At 46.0% G+C, this 21,080-nt stretch overlaps 1 protein-coding gene across 1 annotated transcript in view; it reads right to left on the reverse strand.

The window, feature by feature from the left end:
- Positions 1 to 21,080, reverse strand: part of LOC126249410 (secreted frizzled-related protein 1-like) — a 446,333-nt gene that overhangs the window by 68,180 nt on the left and 357,073 nt on the right. The window lies entirely within an intron of this gene.

The raw sequence follows: 21,080 nt of genomic DNA on the forward strand, positions 1-21,080 counted from the left end.
ACGTACAGTACACAGATGAATGTGTACGGCATTAATATATGCCACAAATATCATAAGCCTTTTTCGATATTTCATCATTCCAACGTGAGTCTGACTTCTTGAGTGATTTAATGATAGATTCTGCTTCCTACCTGCTTGTTTCCTGTCACTGTATGTGGCATGATTGTCTCGAAATACCAGATTTGGCGATTTCTCCATTTTTCCCGGGGCCTATAAGATTTTGAATTCATCATGTCAGCCATTAACAAGATGTGGTTATTACATATTTTATACACTTCTGGGACTAGAAACACATTTTCCATAGATGAGGAGTAACAGTCGAGCATCCAATGTTTGCTTTACTCTCGAAGACCTTCGTTCATATACTCACTATCCATATATAAAAACAAATCGGGAATTTTTTGGAGCAGCGCGGAGTGGCCGCGTGGTTTGGGCGTCATATCACGGACTGCGCGGACCCTCCAGCTGGAGGTTCGAGTCCTCCCTCGGGCATGTGTATTGTTCTTAGCATAAGTTCGTTTAAGTAGTGTGCAAGTCTAGGGACCGATGACCTCAGCAGTATCGTCCGTTAGGAATTGACACACAAAATTATTTGGAGTAAGAAAAACAAAGCGTAAATGATGAAGGTTTCAATAATTACGTAGAGGTTGAAAGGCTTGTACGAGAAGACCAGCGTGGCGAGCTGCGTAAGATCTCCATGGTGATTGGCTGGGGGGAAGGGAGAGATGGTGTTCATGAGTGTCTTGAACGCCCCCCCGCCCCCAAAAAAACATATTAATAAAAGCATTAGTATTTTTATATATAGTAATTTCCAAATTTATCAGGTAACGTTAGGAGAATACAGTAATGTAAGAACTAAAAGTTCCGAAAACAGCAAGAAGTTTTAAGAAAAATACAAGTTTCGTTTAACAAAGAATGCTTTTCTCTTGCGTTCCTAAGTGGTAGCCAACAAGGATTGGTGTGCGGCCTGATTGGCTGTAGGAAACATTCCTACTAGATAAACCGTCCCATTCACAAGCTGATCTTATCTGCTACTAACAACAAAGCAGACACAGTTCACGAGCCCGCGGGTAGAACAGAAAAACCACAGGAAGTTGTGTGACTTTAGCTTTCCAGAGTGATCACAGGGCAGTGGTAGCATCTGAATGAATAAATGCCATGTGACTAGGACCTGCTGTCGGGTAGACCGTTCGCCGGGTGCAAGTCTTTCGATTTGACGCCACTTCGGCGACTTGCACGTCGATGGGGATGAAATGATAATGATTAGGACAACACAACACCCAGTCCCTGAGTGGAGAAAATCTCCGACCCAACAGGGAATCGAACTCGAGCCCTTAGGATTGACATTCTATCGCGCTGACCACTTTTTTTTTATAATCTCATTTTGTTTGCTTTTGTTCGTTGCATCTGCTCGGAGCGGACGTCGTAAGACATCCGTTTAAGTTCGTTGTTAATCGATTAACTCAGTTTTTTATTACAGAGGGCAGTTAAACCCTCTGACTGAACACGCTCAGCTACCGTGTCGGCAGAAAAATATATAAAACTTCCTGGCAGGTTAAATCTGTGTGCCGGACCGAGACTCGAACTCGGGACGTTTGCCTTGCGCGGGCCCACTCAGCTACCGGGGGCGGACAGTGGTAGCAACTATGACTATGGGTATTACAAGGAATGTCAAGACAGTTAGGAAAATAAATTGAAGAAAAAAAATTGCACCACCAAAAAATAATTAATATAGAGTAATAAAATTTTAGGAATACATTTGTCTAGGTAACATATTTAAGTGAGTCACATTGCAAGATATGCGAGAAAGCGGGATAAGCCATTTCAAATGCTAGCCCATTAATAACCAGTGTAGCCGCCAGAACGTTGAATACACTACTGGATATTGAAATTGCTACACCAAGAAGAAATGAAGATGATAAACGGGTATTCATTGGACAAATATATTATACTAGAACTGACATGTGATTACATTTTCACGCAATTTGGGTGCATAGATCCTGAGAAATCAGTACCCAGAACAGCCATCTGTGGCCGTAATAACGGCCTTGATACGCCTGGGCATTGAGTCAAACAGCTTGGATGGCGTGTACAGCTACAGCTGCCCATGCAGCTTCAACACGATACCACAGTTCATCAAGAGTAATGACTGGCGTATTGTGACGAGCCAGTTGCTTGGCCACCATAGACCAGACGTTTGCAATTGGTGAGAGATATAGAGAATGTGCTGGCCAGGGCAGCAGTCGAACATTTTCTGTATCCAGAAGGGCCCGTACAGGACCTGCAACATGCGGTCGTGTATTATCGTGCTGAAATGTAGGGTTTCGCAGGGATCGAATGAAGGGCAGAGCCACGGGTCGTAACACATCTGAAATGTAACGTCCAGTGTTCAAAGTGCCGTCAATTCGAACAAGAGGTGACCGAGACGTGTTACCAATGGCACCCCATATCGTCACGCCGGGTGATATGCCAGTATGGCGATGACGAATACACGCTTCCAATGTGCGTTCACCGCGATGTCGCCAAACACGGATACGACCATCATGAAGCTGTAAACAGAACCTGGATCATCCGAAAAAATGACGTTTTGCCATTTGTGCATCCAGGTTCGTCGTTGAGTACACCATCGAAGGCGCTCCTGTCTGTGATGCAGCGTCAAGGGTAACCGCAGCCATGGTCTCAGAGCTGATAGTCCATGCTGCTGCAAACGTCGTCGAACTATTCGTGCAGGTGGTTGTTGTCTTGCAAACGTCCCCATCTGTTGACTCAGGGGTCGAGACGTGGCTGCACGATCCGTTACAGCCATGCTGATAAGATGCCTATCATCTCGTCTGCTAGTGATACGAGGCCGTTGGGATCCAGCACGGCGTTCCGTATTACCCTCCTGAACCCACCGATTCCATATTCTGCTAACAGTCGTTGGATGTAGACCAACGCGAGCACCAATGTCGCGATACGATAAACCGCAACCGCGATAAGCTACAATCCGACCTTTATCAAAGTCGGAAACGTGATGGTACGCACTTCTCCTCTTTACACGAGGCATCACAACAACGTTTCACCAGGAAACGCCGGTCAACTGCTGTTTGTGTATGAGAAATCGGTTGGAAACTTTCCTCATGTCAGCTCGTTGTAGGTGTCGCCACCGGCGCCAACCTTGTGCGAATGGTCTGAAAAGCTAGTCATTTGCATATCACAGCATGTTTTTCCTGTCGGTTAAATTTAGCGTCTGTAGCATTTCGTCTTCGTGGTGTAGCAATTTTAATGACCAATAGTGTACAAGCGTCCAAACGTGCATGCATTTTGTTGTACAAATGCCGGACGTCGGTTTGTGGGGTGGAGTTCCATGCCTATTGCACTTGGTCGGTCAATACAGGGCGGTTAAATGCTGGCTGTGGATGTCGCTGTATTTCTGGTCTCATGCTGTCAGATGGAGACAGATCTGATGATCGAGCACGCCAAAGCAACATGTCGACCCTCTGCAGAGCATGTTGGGTTACAACAGCTATATGTGGGCGAGCGCTGCCCTGTTGAGAAACACCCCCTGGAATGCTGTTCATAAATGGCAGCACAAAAAGTCGAAACACCAGGTCTACGTACAAATTTGCAGTCAGAGTGCGTGGAATAACCAGGAGAGTGCTCCTGCCGTCATATGAAACCTACCCTGGACCGCAACTCCACGTGTAGGTCCAGTGAGCCTAGCACGCAGACAGGGTGTTGACACCACTTAAGACGCAAATGGCGGTGGATTGGCGTCATTGGGATGCACGCTACGCGGCGTCTGTCTCGGAGCTGTCCTTGAAGTAATCAATTTTTAACAGTTCGTTGTGTCAATATGATGTCAACTGCTGCTCACATTGCTGCTGCAGATGCAGTACGTTGCGTCAGACACTTACGTCCAACACAATGGTCTTCCCTCTCGGTAGTGCAGCGTGGCAGTCCGGGGCCCGGTCTTCTTGCGACCGTACATTCTCGTGACCACCGCTGCCAGCAATCACATACATTCCTGCCAAGACTTTCTGTAGTATCGCAGAAGGAATATCCAACTTCTCGTAGCCCTATTACACTACCTCGTTCAAACCCAGTAAGGTGTTCATAACGGCATCTTTGTCGTTTTGAAGACATTCTTGACTAACATCAACTCACCACATCCTATTTCAAAGGCAACTAACGCTCACGACCGTTACAACGTGTACTTAAAGCAAACCTGCATTGTATCCTCATAGTGACGCTACTAGCGCCACTCTTATGCGACCGGCCGCGAAATCTGAATAGACATCATCTTTCAGATGTAGAAACACGCCTACCAACTTTCATTTATATCGCACAACTTCTTCTCGGTATCGCAGTTTTCTTTCCGCCAGTGTATTTTTGCTTAACAAGAGTGCCAAGACACCATTTGCAGAGTATCTGAGAAGTCAACATCAAATACTCTGCCGGGGGACGAAGATGTGGAGAAAAAATGGGAAAAATTCAAAAGCATCGTTCCATATGCCTTAGACAAGTATGTTTCGAGCAAGCTCTTAAGGGACAGGAAAAACCCACCGTGGTTTTAATAGTCGTGTTAGGAGACTGGCGTACATAAACAATTTGAAGCGAAAGGAAATACGTATAATCAGTAAGCGACTCGAAATCATCTGTTCAGTCACTCAGTGACCATAATGGCACCAAAAGGGAAAATGAGAGAAATACTGAATTTGGTCTTCCGAAAGTGTTTCACCGCGTAAGATCGTAACATGACCCCTCGTTTCAATCATCGTACGAATTTCGAAATGGCAGATATTGAGATAAGTTATTGTGGAATAGGAAAAAAGACTAGAATCGCATTGTAATGGAAAGGCGTCGGAATCAGATGAGATACGTGCTACACTCCTGGAAATTGAAATAAGAACACCGTGAATTCATTGTCCCAGGAAGGGGAAACTTTATTGACACATTCCTGGGGTCAGATACATCACATGATCACACTGACAGAACCACCGGCACATAGACACAGGCAACAGAGCATGCACAATGTCGGCACTAGTACAGTGTATATCCACCTTTCGCAGCAATGCAGGCTGCTATTCTCCCATGGAGACGATCGTAGAGATGCTGGATGTAGTCCTGTGGAACGGCTGTCCATGCCATTTCCACCTGGCGCCTCAGTTGGACCAGCGTTCGTGCTGGACGTGCAGACCGCGTGAGACGACGCTTCATCCAGTCCCAACACATGCTCAATGGGGGACAGATCCGGAGATCTTGCTGGACAGGGTAGTTGACTTACACCTCCTAGAGCACGTTGGGTGGCACGGGATACATGCGGACGTGCATTGTCCTGTTAGAACAGCAAGTTCCCTTGCCGGTCTAGGAATGGTAGAACGATGGGTTCGATGACGGTTTGGATGTACCGTGCACTATTCAGTGTCCCCTCGACGATCACCAGTGGTGTACGACCAGTGTAGGAGATCGCTCCCCACACCATGATGCCGGTTGTTGGCCCTGTGTGCCTCGGTCGTATGCAGTCCTGATTGTGGCGCTCACCTGCACGGCGCCAAACACGCATACGACCATCATTGGCACCAAGGCAGAAGCGACTCTCATCGCTGAAGACGACACGTCTCCATTCGTCCCTCCATTCACGCCTGTCGCGACACCACTGGAGGCGGGCTGCACGATGTTGGGGCGTGAGCGGAAGACGGCCTAACGGTGTGCGGGACCGTAGCCCAGCTTCATGGAGACGGTTGCGAATGGTCCTCGCCGATACCCCAGGAGCAACAGTGTCCCTAATTTGCTGGGAAGTGGCGGTGCGGTCCCCTACGGCACTGCGTAGGATCCTACGGTCTTGGCGTGCATCCGTGCGTCGCTGCGGTCCGGTCCCAGGTCGACGGGCACGTGCACCTTCCGCCGACCACTGGCGACAACATCGATGTACTGTGGAGACCTCACGCCCCACGTGTTGAGCAATTCGGCGGTACGTCCACCCGGCCTCCCGCATGCCCACTATACGCCCTCGTTCAAAGTCCGTCAACTGCACATACGGTTCACGTCCACGCTGTCGCGGCATGCTACCAGTGTTAAAGACTGCGATGGAGCTCCGTATGCCACGGCAAACTGGCTGACACTGACGGCGGCGGTGCACAAATGCTGCGCAGCTAGCGCCATTCGACGGCCAACACCGCGGTTCCTGGTGTGTCCGCTGTGCCGTGTGTGTGATCATTGCTTGTACAGCCCTCTCGCAGTGTCAGGAGCAAGTATGGTGGGTCTGACACACCGGTGTCAATGTGTTCTTTTTTCCATTTCCAGGAGTGTAGATTCCACAGAGAGTATGCGAAAGAACTTGCTCCTGTTTTGGCAGCAGTTCGTCTTACGTCGTTCGAGCAACGAAGGGAGCCTAACGACTGGAAAAAGGCGCAGGTCATTAGCATTTTCTAAAAGGGTCGTAGGACAGATGCACATAATTATAGATCTGTATCAATGACGTCAGTCTGTAGTAGAATTATCGAACATATCTTATGCTCATGTATTATGACGTATTTGAAGAACGAAAATCTTGTCTTTAAAAATCAATATGGATTCCGCAAACAGAGATCCTGCGAAACACATCTCGCTCTGTTCCTCCATGAGACCCACAGCGCAGTGGACAACGGCGCTCAGGTTGATGCCGTGTTCCTCGATTTCAGAAAGGCATGTGACACCTTCCTGCATTGGTCGAAAGATGTAAAGGTAACATCCGGAGTACCGCAGTGAAGTGTGATAGGACCGTTGCTGTTTACAATGTATATAAATGGTCTAGTAGCTCTTTACGGTTGTTCGCAGATATCTGATTGTCTGTATGCAAGTAACAACGGTAGAAGTCGTACTGAAAAACGAAACACCACCACCAACAACAACAACACTGTTATAAAAAAAAGCTACATTAATCGTATCATTTCACTCACTTGTCACTGTAGACACACCAACACCTGCAGAACATTTACAAAGACGACTAATAGGTTTCATGATTTTCAGAATAGCAGTATCATTCCCATTGTGAGTCGTCTCCCGCGAGATGAGTGAGCTGTTGTATGTGTCTTCTGCATTTTTCTGCTGGCAAGAATTTTGCGTGTTTCACTGCATAGGAATGATGTGGTTGCAGGAGTTTGGCCAGTCAGAAGCCTTCACTCCATGTGAGTGGCTGTGGGGGAGCGAGGCACTACGACAGCAGGTAACCAGCTCAAGTAACCGACAGCAATGGCAAACTGGGAGGATGTCGGTATTTCCAGCTGTCAACTTTCCTGTCGTGCGAAAGCATCGAACTGGACACAAAGGAATTAATGAGTCTGACTGTCAGCGGGCATTGATTTATATCAATGGGGCAAATTGAAAATGTGTGCCGCACCGGGATGCGAACCTTGGTCTCCTGCTTACTAGACAGACAGGCTGACCACTACGCCATCTGGACACACAATTCATCGCAATTGCATGGACTTACCCTAGCACGCCTTCCGTCAGACCTAAATTCTCATCTTTGTACAGACTATTGATATAGTGCCCCTTGTCAATTATCCTCATTACTCGCGACATTTCGCCGATTCCGGTAAGAGTTCGAGCTTTGTGTGCAGTTCCATTGAAGGGACCGTTGGCGGTCCTCGTTGTAATTGTGTATGTGGTGTCGGTTCTTTCAGACACCAGATATATACATTACTGGCCATTAAAACTGCTACACAACGAAGATGACGTGCTACAGGCGCGAAATTTAACTGACAGGAAGAAGATGCTGTGATATGCAAATGATTAGCTTTTCAGAGCATTCACACAAGCTTGCCGCCGGTGGAGACAACTACAACGTGCTGACATGACGAAAGTTTCCAACCGATTTCTCATACACAAACAGCAGTTGAACGGCGTTGCCTGATGAAACGTTGTTGTGATGCCTCGTGTAAGGAGGAGAAACGCGTACCATCACGTTTCCGACTTTGATAAAGGTCGGATTGTAGCCTATCGCGATTGCGGTTTATCGTATCACGACATTACTGCTCGCGTTGGTCGAGATCCAATGACTGTTAGCAGAATATGGAATCGGCGGGCTCAGGAGGGTAACACGGAACGCCGTGCTGGATCCCAACGGCCTCGTATAACTAGCAGACGAGATGATAGGCGTCTTATCAGCACGGCTGTAACGGATCGTGCAGCCACGTCTTGATTCCTGAATCAACAGATGGGGACGTTTGCAAGACAACAACCATCTGCACGAACAGTTCGACGACATTTGTAGCAGCATGGACTATCAGCTCGGAGACCATGGCTGCGGTTACCCTTGACGCTGCATCATAGACAGGAGCGCTTCGATGGTGTACTCAATGACGAACCTGGGTGCACAAATGGCAAAACGTCATTTTTTCGGATGAATCCAGGTTCTGTTTACAGCTTCATGATGGTCGCATCCGTGTTTGGCGACAGCGTGGTGAACGCACATTGGAAGCGTGTATTCGTCATCGCCATACTGGCGTATCACCCGTCGTCATGGTATGGGGTGCCATTGGTTACACGTCTCGGTCACCTCTTGTTCGCATTGATGGCACTTAGAACACTGGACGTTACATTTCAGATGTGTTACGACCCGTGGATCTACCCTTCATTCGATCCCTGCGAAACCCTACATTTCTGCAGGATAATACACGACCGCATGTTGTAGGTCCTGTACGGGCCTTTCTGAATACAGAAAATGTTCGACTGCTGCCCTGGCCAGCACATTCTCCATATCTCTCACCAATTGAAAACGTCTGGTCAATGGTGACCGAGCAACTGGCTCGTCACAATACGCCAGTCACTACTCTTGATGAACTGTGGTATAGTGTTGACGCTGCATGGGCAGCTGTACCTGTACACGCCAGCCAAGCTCTGTTTGACTCAATGCCCGGGCGTATCAAGGCCGTTATTACGGCCAGAGATGGTTGTTCTGGGTACTGATTTCTCAGGATCTATGCACCCAAATTCCGTGAAATGTAATCACATGTCAGTTCTAGTATAATATATTTGTCCAATGAATACCCGTTTATTATCTGCAATTCTTCTTGGTGTAGCAATTTTAATGACCAGTAGTGTAGTATCGAACTGGCTTCGCTCTCCGTGCGTGCGCACCTTTTTCTCGTGCAGATCACCAGGCAATAGACCCTGAAGGATCCGTCACTGACTACAAAGGACCTTAAAAAGCTACATGTCGACGTTCTTTGTATAACCAACAAGAGGCACCACCTGCTTTAATCTCTTCCACAATGGAGACAACGAATCTCATGATCAGCATTCTGGTCGGGTGGTTTAGGCTTCCTGTGCGATAATCGAAGGCTAACTGGGCAAAATGTTACTCACCCCGATAAAAGAAACACTGGTCCCTTTGTAGCGCTGTAGATTGTGTAAAACTTGTAGCAGCAGGTCATGTGACCCTCCACTGCTGACGTAAGCCATGGCAGTGAAGGGGTGTGCTTATGCCAGTAGTCAGTTGTACAGAATCAACGCAGTAGGATCGGTTGACGTGGAAGCGTGACAGAATGGCAAAAACGGTCTAATGTGTTTGGACGTGCCCATGAACACACCGTGAATGAAGTTGACCGGTTTATTGTTGTATCAACGCGAAATATCCAAAGTGTCTGCAAGGAATGGTGTATCACTCCCAGCTAAATAACATACACCTTCACTAATACACTCCAGTGTGAAACAAAGACAATTGTTATTATCGATTATGGAGGTGAAAATTCCATTGAGTTTGCTCGACTTTTCATCTGGCTGGGTACTCACATTAGAAAGCGGTCACGGAGAGGAATTAAATTTACTTTTTCAGACTTTGACAGTGAATATCACATCAATAATTTTTTGTCCAGAAGGGAAATACAAATTGTGTCAAGCAAATGTTGCTTGGCTACCGCATGACGTTAACCAGCATGACTCACTTTCTTGTAACTTTCTTCTGTTACGAAGGTACGAATAGCAGCACCTTTTGTTTAACAGTGCCGTATATTTTTTTATTTGGTAATCCATTTCTGTATCAACATCTACAGCTACATAACTACTCCGCAAGCCACAGAACAGTGCGTGGCGGTGGGTACCCTGTACCGCTACTAATCATTTCGCTTCGTGTCCCTCTCGCAAATGGAACAAGGGAGAAACGACTATCTATATGCCCCCGTACGAGCCCTAATTTCTCTTATTTTATGTTCGTGGACCTTACGTGAAATGTACGGTGGCGACAGTAGGATTGTTCTACAGTCATCTTCAACTGCCAGTTCATTAAATTTTCTCTATAATGTTCATCGAAAAGAAAGTCGTCTTCCCTCCAGGGGTCGCCATTTGAGTTACAGAAGCACCTCCGTAATAGTCGCGTGTTGATCGAATCAACCGATAACAAATATAGCAACCCGCCTCTTAATTGCTTCGTTGTTTTCCCAAACACTCGAGCAGTACTGAAGAATAGTCGTACAAGTGTTCTGTATGCGGTCTCTATTAGAGGTGAACCACAATTTCCTAAAACTGTCCCACTAAACCGAAGTGTAGCACTCGCCTTCCCAATTACAATCCTAACATCCTCGTTCCATTTCACATTGCGTTGCAACGCTATGCCTAGATGTTTAATCGACCAGACTATGTGGAGTAGCACACTACTAATGCTTGTTTTCGAACATTACGGGTTAGTTTTCCTACTCACCTTCATTACCTTACATTTTTCTACATTTAGAGGCAACTGATATTGATCACCAATTACAAATTTTGTTTAAGTCGTCTTGTATCCTCCTACAGTCAGTCAACGACGACACATTCCCGTCAACGCAGCATCATCAGCAAACAGCCGCTGATTACTGCTCACCTTGTGCATAAAGTCATTTATGCATATAGGGAATAAGAGCGGTCCTGTTCCACGTCTCTGGGGCAACCCTAACAATACTCTTTTCTCTGCTGAACACTCGTCGCCGAGGACAACTTAAGAAGTCTTCGAGCCACACACATATTTGGGAACTTATTCCGTACGCACGTACCTTCGTTAACAGTCTACAGTGGGGCACTGCGTCAAACGCTTTTCGACAATCTAGGAATACGAAATCTGCCTGTCACCCTTCGTCCATAGTTCGCAGCGTATCATGTGAAAAAGGACAAGTTTAATTCCGCACGAGCCGTGCTTTCTTACACCGTGCTAATTTGTGGACAGAAGCTTTCCCGTCTGAAGAAACTTTATTATATTCGAAATGAGAATACGTTCAAGAATTCTGATGCAAACTGATGTTAAAGATATCAATCTGTAATGTTGCCTGTGAGTTCTTTTACCCTTCTTGTATTCAGGAGTCACCTGCGCTTTTTTCCAGTCGCTTGGGACTTCGCCTCTTCCGGCGCCCGGGTTCCCGGGTTCGATTCCCGGCGGGATCAGGGATTTTCTCTGCCTCGTGATGACTGGGTGTTGTGTGATGTTCTTAGGTTAGTTAGGTTTAAGTAGTTCTAAGTTCTAGGGGACTGATGACCATAGATGTTAAGTCCCATAGTGCTCAGAGCCATTTGAACCATTTTTTTGGGACTTCGCGGTGGGCAAGAGATTCACCATAAATGCAAGCTAAGTAAGGGGTCGATGCCGTAGAGTACTCTTTGTAATACCGAATTGGGATTCCATCCAGACCTGGTGACCTATTTGTTTTCAGCACTTTCAGATGTTTCTCTACGCTAGGAATGCTTATTACTATGTCCTCCATACGGGAGTCGGCATTCCTCTCCTCAAGACCCGTTCAAAAACACATCACAGTGTACCATTCATGTAAACACGACGTTTTTAAAAACAGGAATTTCTACTGTCAGTGAATACAGTTCCATCTCAACCAGTCTATTAGCAAATATTGCGAATGAAATATGTAATCGAGTATCTCGCGAAACCCTATTGCTCACAACAGCATATCAAGCTGCACGTCTTGTATGGGTCAGGCAAAAGAGAAAGATTATAGTGGCTGCTAGGGACGTGTAGTCGATTGGTCTCTTTTCTACTGATGCAAGACGTTGAGTACAGCAGTAGCCCGATTTAACACGCAGTGTAAGGACGGCGTATTTCAGTCAGTTGGTATTTCCGTATACTTTGCGGGTGTTTTTTGTAGCATTACTTCGGCCCGCTGACTCATGGTACCGTGATCGTGAACCAGGACGTTTATTTCAACAATTTCAGTGAGTGTGTGTTATCCTTTCTTCTATAGCTTTATGGTGAATATACTAATGGCAGTCCTATCTTCTCTAATGACGTCAGGCGTGTTCACAGGGCTGCGTGCTTTCGTTTCCTGTCTGAGAAACTTTTAGGCTCGCACTTCGACTGGTCTGCTGCATCATCCGCTCTTAACACCATAGAAAATGTCTGCTACTATTTCCATACTGTGTTGACGTAGGAACCGGCGTCCCAGCAACTTGGGATCTCTACGAGATCTAATTAGCAATGAGTAGCTTCTACATCTACACCTATATGCATACTCCGCAAGCTACCATACGACGCATGGTGAATGGTACTCTGTACCACTACTTGTCTTTCCTTTCCTGGTCCACTCGCAAATTGAGCGAGGGAAAAACGACTATCTATATGACTGCCTCATGAGTCGCGATTTCTCTTATCTCACATTCGTGGTCCTGACGAGAAATGTACGTTGGCGGTAGTAAAGTCGTTCTGCAGTCGACCTCAAATGACGGTTCTCTAAATTTCCGCAGTAGTGCCTTGCGAAAGGAGCTTCCTCTTTCCTCCAGGGTGTCCCATTTGAGTTCACGTGGCATATCCGCAATCCTTGCGTGTTGTAACCTACCAGTAATAAATTTAACTGCCCCCCCCACCCCCGTCTGCATTACTTCGGCGTTTTCCTTTAAGTCGACCTGGTGGGGATCCCAAAACACTCGAGCAGTACTTCAGAATGGGTCGCACTTGTGTCCTATGTGCCTTTACAGATGAGCCACACTTTCCTAAAATTCGTCGAATAAATCGAAGCCGAGCATTCACCCACCCTACTACAATCGTTATATGCTCGTTCCATTTCATATCGCTTTGCAATGTTACACCTAGATATACTCGTGTATTTAATCGACGCCGGCCAGTGTTGCCGTGCGGTTCTAGGCGCTTCAGTCTGGAACCGCGTGACCGCTACGGTCGCAGGTTCGAATCCTGCCTCGGGCATTGATGTGTGTGATGTCCTTAGGTTAGTTAGGTTTAAATAGTTCTAAGTTCTAGGGGACTGATGACCACAGATGTTAAGTCCCATAGTGCTCAGAGCCATTTGAACCATTTAATCGACTTGACTGTGTCAAGCAGCACGCTACTAATGCCGTATTGAAACGTTACGGGTTTGTTTTTGCTGCTTATCTGCATTAAACTGAATGTTCCTACTTTTAGAGCTAGCTGCCATTTCTCACACCAACTAGAAATTCTGTCTAGGTCATCTTTTACCCACCTGCGCTCAGTCAGGACGACATCTTCCCGTAAACCACAGCGTCACCAGTGGACAGCAGTAAATTGCTTCTTACCCCGTCCATCAAATCATTTATGCATATAAAGAACAAGAGTGGCCCTATCTCACTTCCCTGAGGCACTCCCAACCACACCCTGGTCTCTGATGAACACTCGCCGTCGAGGACAACGTACTGCGTTCTACACTCATGCTCATAAATTAAGGATAATTGCCGGTCGCGGTGGCCGTGCGGTTCTGGCGCTGCAGTCCGGAACCGCAGGACTGCTACGGTCGCAGGTTCGAATCCTGCCTCGGGCATGGGTGTGTGTGATGTCCTTAGGTTAGTTAGGTTTAAGTAGTTCTAAGTTCTAGGGGACTTATGACCTAAGATGTTGAGTCCCATAGTGCTCAGAGCCATTTGAACCATTTTAAGGATAATTGCAGCATGTGGTGCAACACAACATGGCACTACACAAAACTGGCGCTAATAGCATAGGCACATAGGGAACAAATACGACACAGATCTGTAAGTCCACGGCATTGGTGATAAATTGAGAAAACCGTCCCGAAACACATGTGCTGCAAAACGCCACTGCTTCCTGCGCACGTAGCCCGACGTCAGTATGGGATACGATCACCATGCACACGTACACAGGCCGCACAACGGGTTGGCACACTCTGGATCAGGTGGTCGAGCAGTGCTGGGGTATAGCCTCCCATTCTTGCACCAGTGCCTGTCGGATCTCCTGAAGTGTCCTAGGGGTTTGAAGACGTGCAGCGATACGTCGACCGAGAGTATCGAAGACGTGCTCGATGGCGTTTATGTCTGGGGAACAGGCAGGCCACTCCATTCGCCTGATATCTTCTGTTTCAAGGTACTCCTCCACCATGGCAGCTCGGTGGAGCCGTGCGTTATCATCTATCACGAGGAAGGTGGGACCCACTGTACCCCTGAAAAGGAGGACATACTGGTGCAAAATGACGTCCCGACACACCTGACCTGTTACAGTTACTCTGTCAAAGGCATGCAGGGGTGTACGTGCATCAATCATAATCCCACCCCACACCATCAAACCACGACCTCCATACAGGTCCCTTTCAAGGACATTAAGGGGTTCGTATCTGATTCCTGGTTCACGCCAGATGAAAACCCGACGAGAATCACTGTTCAGACTATACCTGGACTCGTCCGTGAACATAACCTGGGACCACTGTTCCAATGACCATGTACTGTGTTCTTGAGACCAGGCTTTACGGGCTCTCCTGTGACCAGGGGTCAGTGTAATGCACCTTGCAGGTCTCCGGGCGAATAAACCATGTCTGTTCAGTCGTCTGTAGACAATTGTTCCAGTGGCTGCGCTAAGGTCCTGAGCATGGCTACCTGCAGTACTCCGTGGCCGTCTGCGGGCACTGATGGTGAGATATCGGTCTTCTTGTGGTGTTGTACACTGTGGACGTCCCATACTGTAGCGCCTGGACACGTTTCCTGTCTGCTGAAATCGTTGCCATAATCTGGAGATCACACTTTGTGGCACACGGAGGGCCCGTGCTACGACCTGCTGTGTTTGACCAGCCTTCAGTCGACCTAGTATTCTACCCCTCGTAACGTCATCAATGTGTTCTTTGAGCCATTTTCAACGCACAGTCACCATTAACACGCCTGCAAACGTCTTCACACTTACTCGCTGCACCGTACTCTGACATGCACCAACACACCTCTGCGTATGTGGTGCGCCACCGTGCGACGACCGCAGGTCAAATGCACCACATGGTCATACCCCGAGATGATTTAAACCCGCAAACCGCCCACCAGAGCGTTGTTTCACCATGTATCAGCATTATCCTTAATTTATGAGCATGAGTGTATTACTTCCGAAGTCTTCGGGCCATTCGCATATACGGGAACCTAACCTGTATACTCGGACCTTCGTCAACAGTTTGCAGTGGTGTACCGTGTGAAACGCTTCCCTGAAATCTGGGAATACTGAATCTGCTTGTTGTCCTCCGTACACGGTGTGTAGGATATCATGTGCGAAAAGGACAAGCTCAGTTTCGCACGAGCGATGCAGCCTAAACCAGTATGCAGTATTAAGGCTATAGGCGGTGTTAGGCGGGATTACCGTGGTATCTCCTCCCACTTGCATCTCGGAAAATGATCATTACGATAAAATCAGTTATTTTGAGCACATACAGAGGCTTAGCGACAGTCGTTCGTCTCAGGCACGAGTCATGAATTGGACAGGAAAGCGGGCAACGATAGTAGTATAGGGAGAAGACTCCGCCACACGTCGTAAGTGGCTTGCTGAGCACACATGCAAACTATTATGAAAAGGTGGAACACATCCTTCTTATTAAGTCTTCCTATCTTTCCGGATGGTTTAGAGATACATGGAGGCATAATTTTATATTGTCTAAATTAACTGACTCCTCACACAGCATTTTATCATTTTATTTAAAATTACTGATTTCGTGACATCCTGTCCCATTGTCAGCACTGCCTGAAAACTCAAGTACATCAATGGAAAATAAATCCTGTCAACTGTGAGAATCGGATGGTCGGTCGTACAGTAGAGAAGCGGTGGAGACTGGACGTGTCGTGGTATTACACGGGTTTATGTTTGAGTCTGATATGATCTGTAAATTGGACAAGATCCATAAACGAATCCGCACACAAACCTTATTTTCGATTGATGAACTTGAGTTTTCAGATACATCTCATGATGGGACAGAACATCCCGAAGTGGATAATGTGAAATAACATTTAGTGCAGTCTGAGGAGTCACTTAAATAGGACGATATATTTCTTTTGTATCGACGACAGAGGTGAAAATATGACAAATAATTTATAAGACATGTAGCATCTAAAAAAGGCATATTATAAAAACCTGACATTTGTGATGCGACAGCATCTAAGGACTTCTATTTTGCTCTAGGACAAAATGCACACCACTGGTCCAAGATATTCCGATACTGATTTTATTCCCGGCGTATAAACGACGTCAGGCTCTGAAAGGGTTAATGTATCAGATTTAGTTTTACGTCGAATGTCTAAAATCACATTCTGCTTTTGTATCACGCCATCGCAAAGTGCCTCCTCCAGTGACATCTAGCGGCCACGCCCTCTCAGCTGTAGTTGTAAACACAGTACGCCAGCAACTTCCTGACATAACGGGATGTGACTGTTTATGATTTTATCATGATTTTATTTTATCTGACGTTACCAATTCTGGCTTCATATTTTATTTGCTTATTCTGTTAACTTCAAGCAGACAGCTGGGTATGTCTCTAACCTTCCAGACTATGTACGAGTATATTACGATACTGATTATAATAGTTAACGGCGTCGATCAGTTGTAGAATTTTGGAACACGTATTATGTTCGAGTATAATGACTTTTCTGGAGACTAGAAATCTACTCTCTAGGAATCAGCATGGGTTTTGAAAAAGACGGTCGTGTGAAACCCAGCTCGCGCTATTCGTCCACGAGACTCAGAGGGCCATAGACAGGGGTTCACAGGTAGATGCCGTGTTTCTTGACTTCCGCAAGGCGTTCGATACAGTTCCCCACAGTCGTTTAATGAACAAATTAAGAGCATATGGACTATCAGACCAATTGTGTGATTGGATTGAGGAGTTCCTAGATAACAGAACGCAGCATGTAATTCTCAATGGAGAGAAGTCTTCCGAAGTAAGAGTGATTTCAGGTGTGCCACAGGGGAGTGTCATAGGACCGTTGCTATTCACAATATACATAAACGACCTGGTGGATGACATCGGAAGTTCACTGAGGCTTTTCGCAGATGATGCTGTGGTGTATCGAGAGGTTGTAACAATGGAAAATTGTACTGAAATGCAGGAGAATCTGCAGCGAATTGACGCATGGTGCAGGGAATGGCAACTGAATCTCAATGTAGACAAGTGTAATGTGCTGCGAATACACACAAAGATAGATCTCTTATCATTTAGCTACAAAATAGCAGTTAATTCCATAAATTATCTGGGAGTACGCATTAGGAGTGATTTAAAATGGAATGATCATATAAAGTTGATCGTCGGTAAAGCAGATGCAAGACTGAGATTCATTGGAAGAATCCTAAGGAAATGCAATCCGAAAACAAAGGAAGTAGGTTACAGTACGCTTGTTCGCCCACTGATTGAATACTGCTCAGCAGTGTGGGATCCGTACCAGCTAGGGTTGATAGAAGAGATAGAGAAGATCCAACGGAGAGCAGCGCGCTTCGTTACAGGATCATTTAGTAATCGCGAAAGCGTTACGGAGATGATAGATAAACTCCAGTGGAAGACTCTGCAGGAGAGACGCTCAGCAGCTCGGTACGGGCTTTTGTTAAAATTTCGAGAACATACCTTCACCGAAGAGTCAAGCAGTATATTGCTCCCTCCTACGTATATCTCGCGAAGAGACCATGAGGATAAAGTCAGAGAGATTAGAGCCACACAGAAGCATACCGACCATCCTTCTTTCCACGAACAATACGAGACTGGAATAGAAGGGAGAACCGATAGAGGTACTCAGGGTACCCTCCGCCACACACCGTCAGGTGGCTAGCGGAGTATGGATGTAGATGTAAATGTACGATTATGCCCTTTTTTCATAAATATGCACATTTTGTCTTCTTAGATCAATCTGAAGATGATGATAATGATTGAAGCCGGTAACTGAATGAACAGATGTTTGCGATCAGAGACTGTTGTGGCCTTAAAAAAAAAAGAAGGATGTAGTGATCTTTGACTGCCCTGCTCGTTCCCCTTATTTATTATCCACAGAGCCTGTTTGAAATGCGATGTCAAATGCACAGTTTGGTTTTAGAAATGGTTTAACAACTGAAAATGCTATATTCTCTTTTCTCTGTGAGATTTTGGACGAATTAAATAAAAGGTTGCGAACGCTAGGTGTTTTCTTTGATTTAACGAAGGCTTTTGACTGTGTTGACCACAAAATGTTAATGCAGGAGTTGGACCATTATGGAGTAAGGGGTGTAGCTTACAATTGGTTCGCCTCTTACTTTAAGAACAGAAAGCAGAAGGTGATTCTCCGCAAAATTGAGAGTGGTAGTGATGTTCAGTCCCAATGGGGCACTGTTAAGTGGGGCTTTCACCAAGGGTCGGTGCTGGGGCCACTGTTGTTTCTTATTTATATAAATGATATGCCTTCTAGTATTACAGGTGATTCAAAAATATTTCTGTTTGCTGCTGACACCAGCTTGGTAGTGAAGGATCTTGTGCGTAATATTGAAACAGTATCAAATAATGTAGTTCATGAAATAAGTTCGTGGCTTGTGGAAAATAATTTGATGCTAAATCACAGTAAGAATCAGTTTTTACAGTTTCTAACTCACAATTCAACAAGAACCAATATTTTCATCAGACAGAATGGGCATATTATAAGCGAGACGGAACAGTTCAAGTTCCCAGGCGTTCGGATAGATAGTAAGCTGTTGTGGAAAGCCCATGTTCAGGATCTTGTTCAGAAACTAAATGCTGCTTTATTTACCATTAGAACAGTATCTGAAATAAGTGACAGTTCAACACGAAAAGTAGTCTACTTCGCATATTTTCATACGCTTATGTCATATGGTATTATTTTTTGGGGTAATTCTTTTGATTCGAAAAGGGTATTTTTGGCTCAAAAACGGACTGTTCGAGCTATGTGTGGTGTAAGTTCGAGAACCTCTTGTCGACCCCTATTCAATAGTCTGAGAATTCTGACATTGCCCTCACAGTATATATTTTCTTTAATGTCGTTTGTTGTTAGCAATATTAGCTTATTCCCAAGAGTTAGCAGCTTTCACTCAGTTAATACCAGGCAGAAATCAAATCTGCATGTGGAATGCACTTCCTTGACTCTTGTGCAGAAAGGAGTGCACTATTCTGCTGCATCCATTTTCAATAAGCTAGCACAAGAACTCAAAAATCTTAGCAGTAGCCCAAACACTTTTAAGTCTAAACTGAAGAGTTTCCTCATGGCTCATTCCTTCTATTCTGTCGAGAAGATCCTGGAAGAGCTGAAAAATTAAGCAAATTCCAGTGTTACAGTGTTGATTTTCTTTATTTAAACTTACGAATTGTCGCCTGAATATGTTACTTATATTTCATTTTACCTGTTTCTAGTATCGTGTTATAATTTCTTGTATTGACTCGTTCCATGACCATGGAGACTTCTCCTTAATTAGCCAGCCGGTGTGGCCGAGCGGTTCTAGGCGCTTCAGTCTGGAACCGCGCAACCGCTACGGTCGCAGGTTCGAATCCTGCCTCGGGCATGGATGTGTGTGATGTCCTTAGGTTAGTTAGGTTTAAGTAGTTCTAAGTTCTAGGGGCTGATGACCTCAGATGTTAAGTCCCATAGTGCTCAGAGCCATTTGAAACATTTTTTTTCTCCTTAATTTGGTCCCACGGAACAATAAATAAATAAATGGGAAAATGTATACTCTCATACCATACTCCGGCCAGGAACTTTCATGAACTGACACAGCATGTGCCTGTCACACTTCATACTGATGTTGATTATGGGTGTCAGTTCAGAATGGAATGAAAGTTTAATAATTTAATATTTATTACATAAAGAACACCCGTACAAACATTAATAAATATGGGACTGGCGCTTCATGGTGTAACACTTTCCATATATGTCAACGTATACTATCTAATCAAAAGTATGCGGACACCCCTATGTCATGAGAGGCGGATCCAACAGTATAAAAGGAGGCAGGGAGAATGGTGCTGTCAATAAAGAAGCAGTAACAGAAAAATTGGAAGGTCAGGAGAGCTCAGTCACTTCGAACGTGGACTAGTCACTGGATGCCGCCAGAATAATAAATCCAGCAGGGACATTTCAACTCTTCCAAAGTTCGCAAGCTGGCAGTGGTTGTTGTGATTGTGAAATGGAAATGCGAAGGTACAACCACAGGTAAACCAAGACCAGACAGATTTCGTGTGCAGACCGACAGGGACCATCGAGCATCGTGGAGGATGGTTGTAAAAAATCACACGAAATCAGCGGAAGGAATCACTCCAGATTTACAAAGGGCTACTAGCATAATGGCTGTGCGTAGGGGACTAGAATGGGGTACAACGGTCAAGCAACTCCTCATAAGCCACATATTTCTGTAGTCAACGCCAGCGGCACTTGAGGCGGTAAAGTAGCGACGCCACTGGGCAGTGGATGAGAGGAAATAAATGACTTGGAGTCATGTATCATGCTATATTTTGCACAGCCTTGCCGCAGTGGATACACCGGTTCCCGTGAGATCACCGAAGTAAAGTGCTGTCGGGCGTGGTCGGCACTTGGATGGGTGACCATCCTGGCCGCCATGCGCTGTTGCCATTTTTCGGGGTGCACTCAGCCTCGTGATGCCAATCGAGGAGCTACTCGACCGAATAGTAGCGGCTTCGGTCAAGAATACCAACATAACGACCGGAAGAGGGTGTGCTGACCCCACGCCCCTCCTATCCGCATCCTCCTCTGAGGATGACACGGCGGTCGGATAGTCCCGGTAGGTCACTCGTGGCCTGACGTCGGAGTGCCTTTTTAAGTGCTTTAAGCACTTTGTACTGAGTAGAATTGAGGAACAGTTCGGAGGTGAAGACTGTTTGTATTAGCATGACAATGCACCCTACCTTAATGCAGCTATTGTGAGGCTATGGTGAACAGTAAAT

The sequence above is a fragment of the Schistocerca nitens genome, chromosome 3, assembly GCF_023898315.1.
Source record: "Schistocerca nitens isolate TAMUIC-IGC-003100 chromosome 3, iqSchNite1.1, whole genome shotgun sequence".
Taxonomy (NCBI): domain Eukaryota; kingdom Metazoa; phylum Arthropoda; class Insecta; order Orthoptera; family Acrididae; genus Schistocerca; species Schistocerca nitens.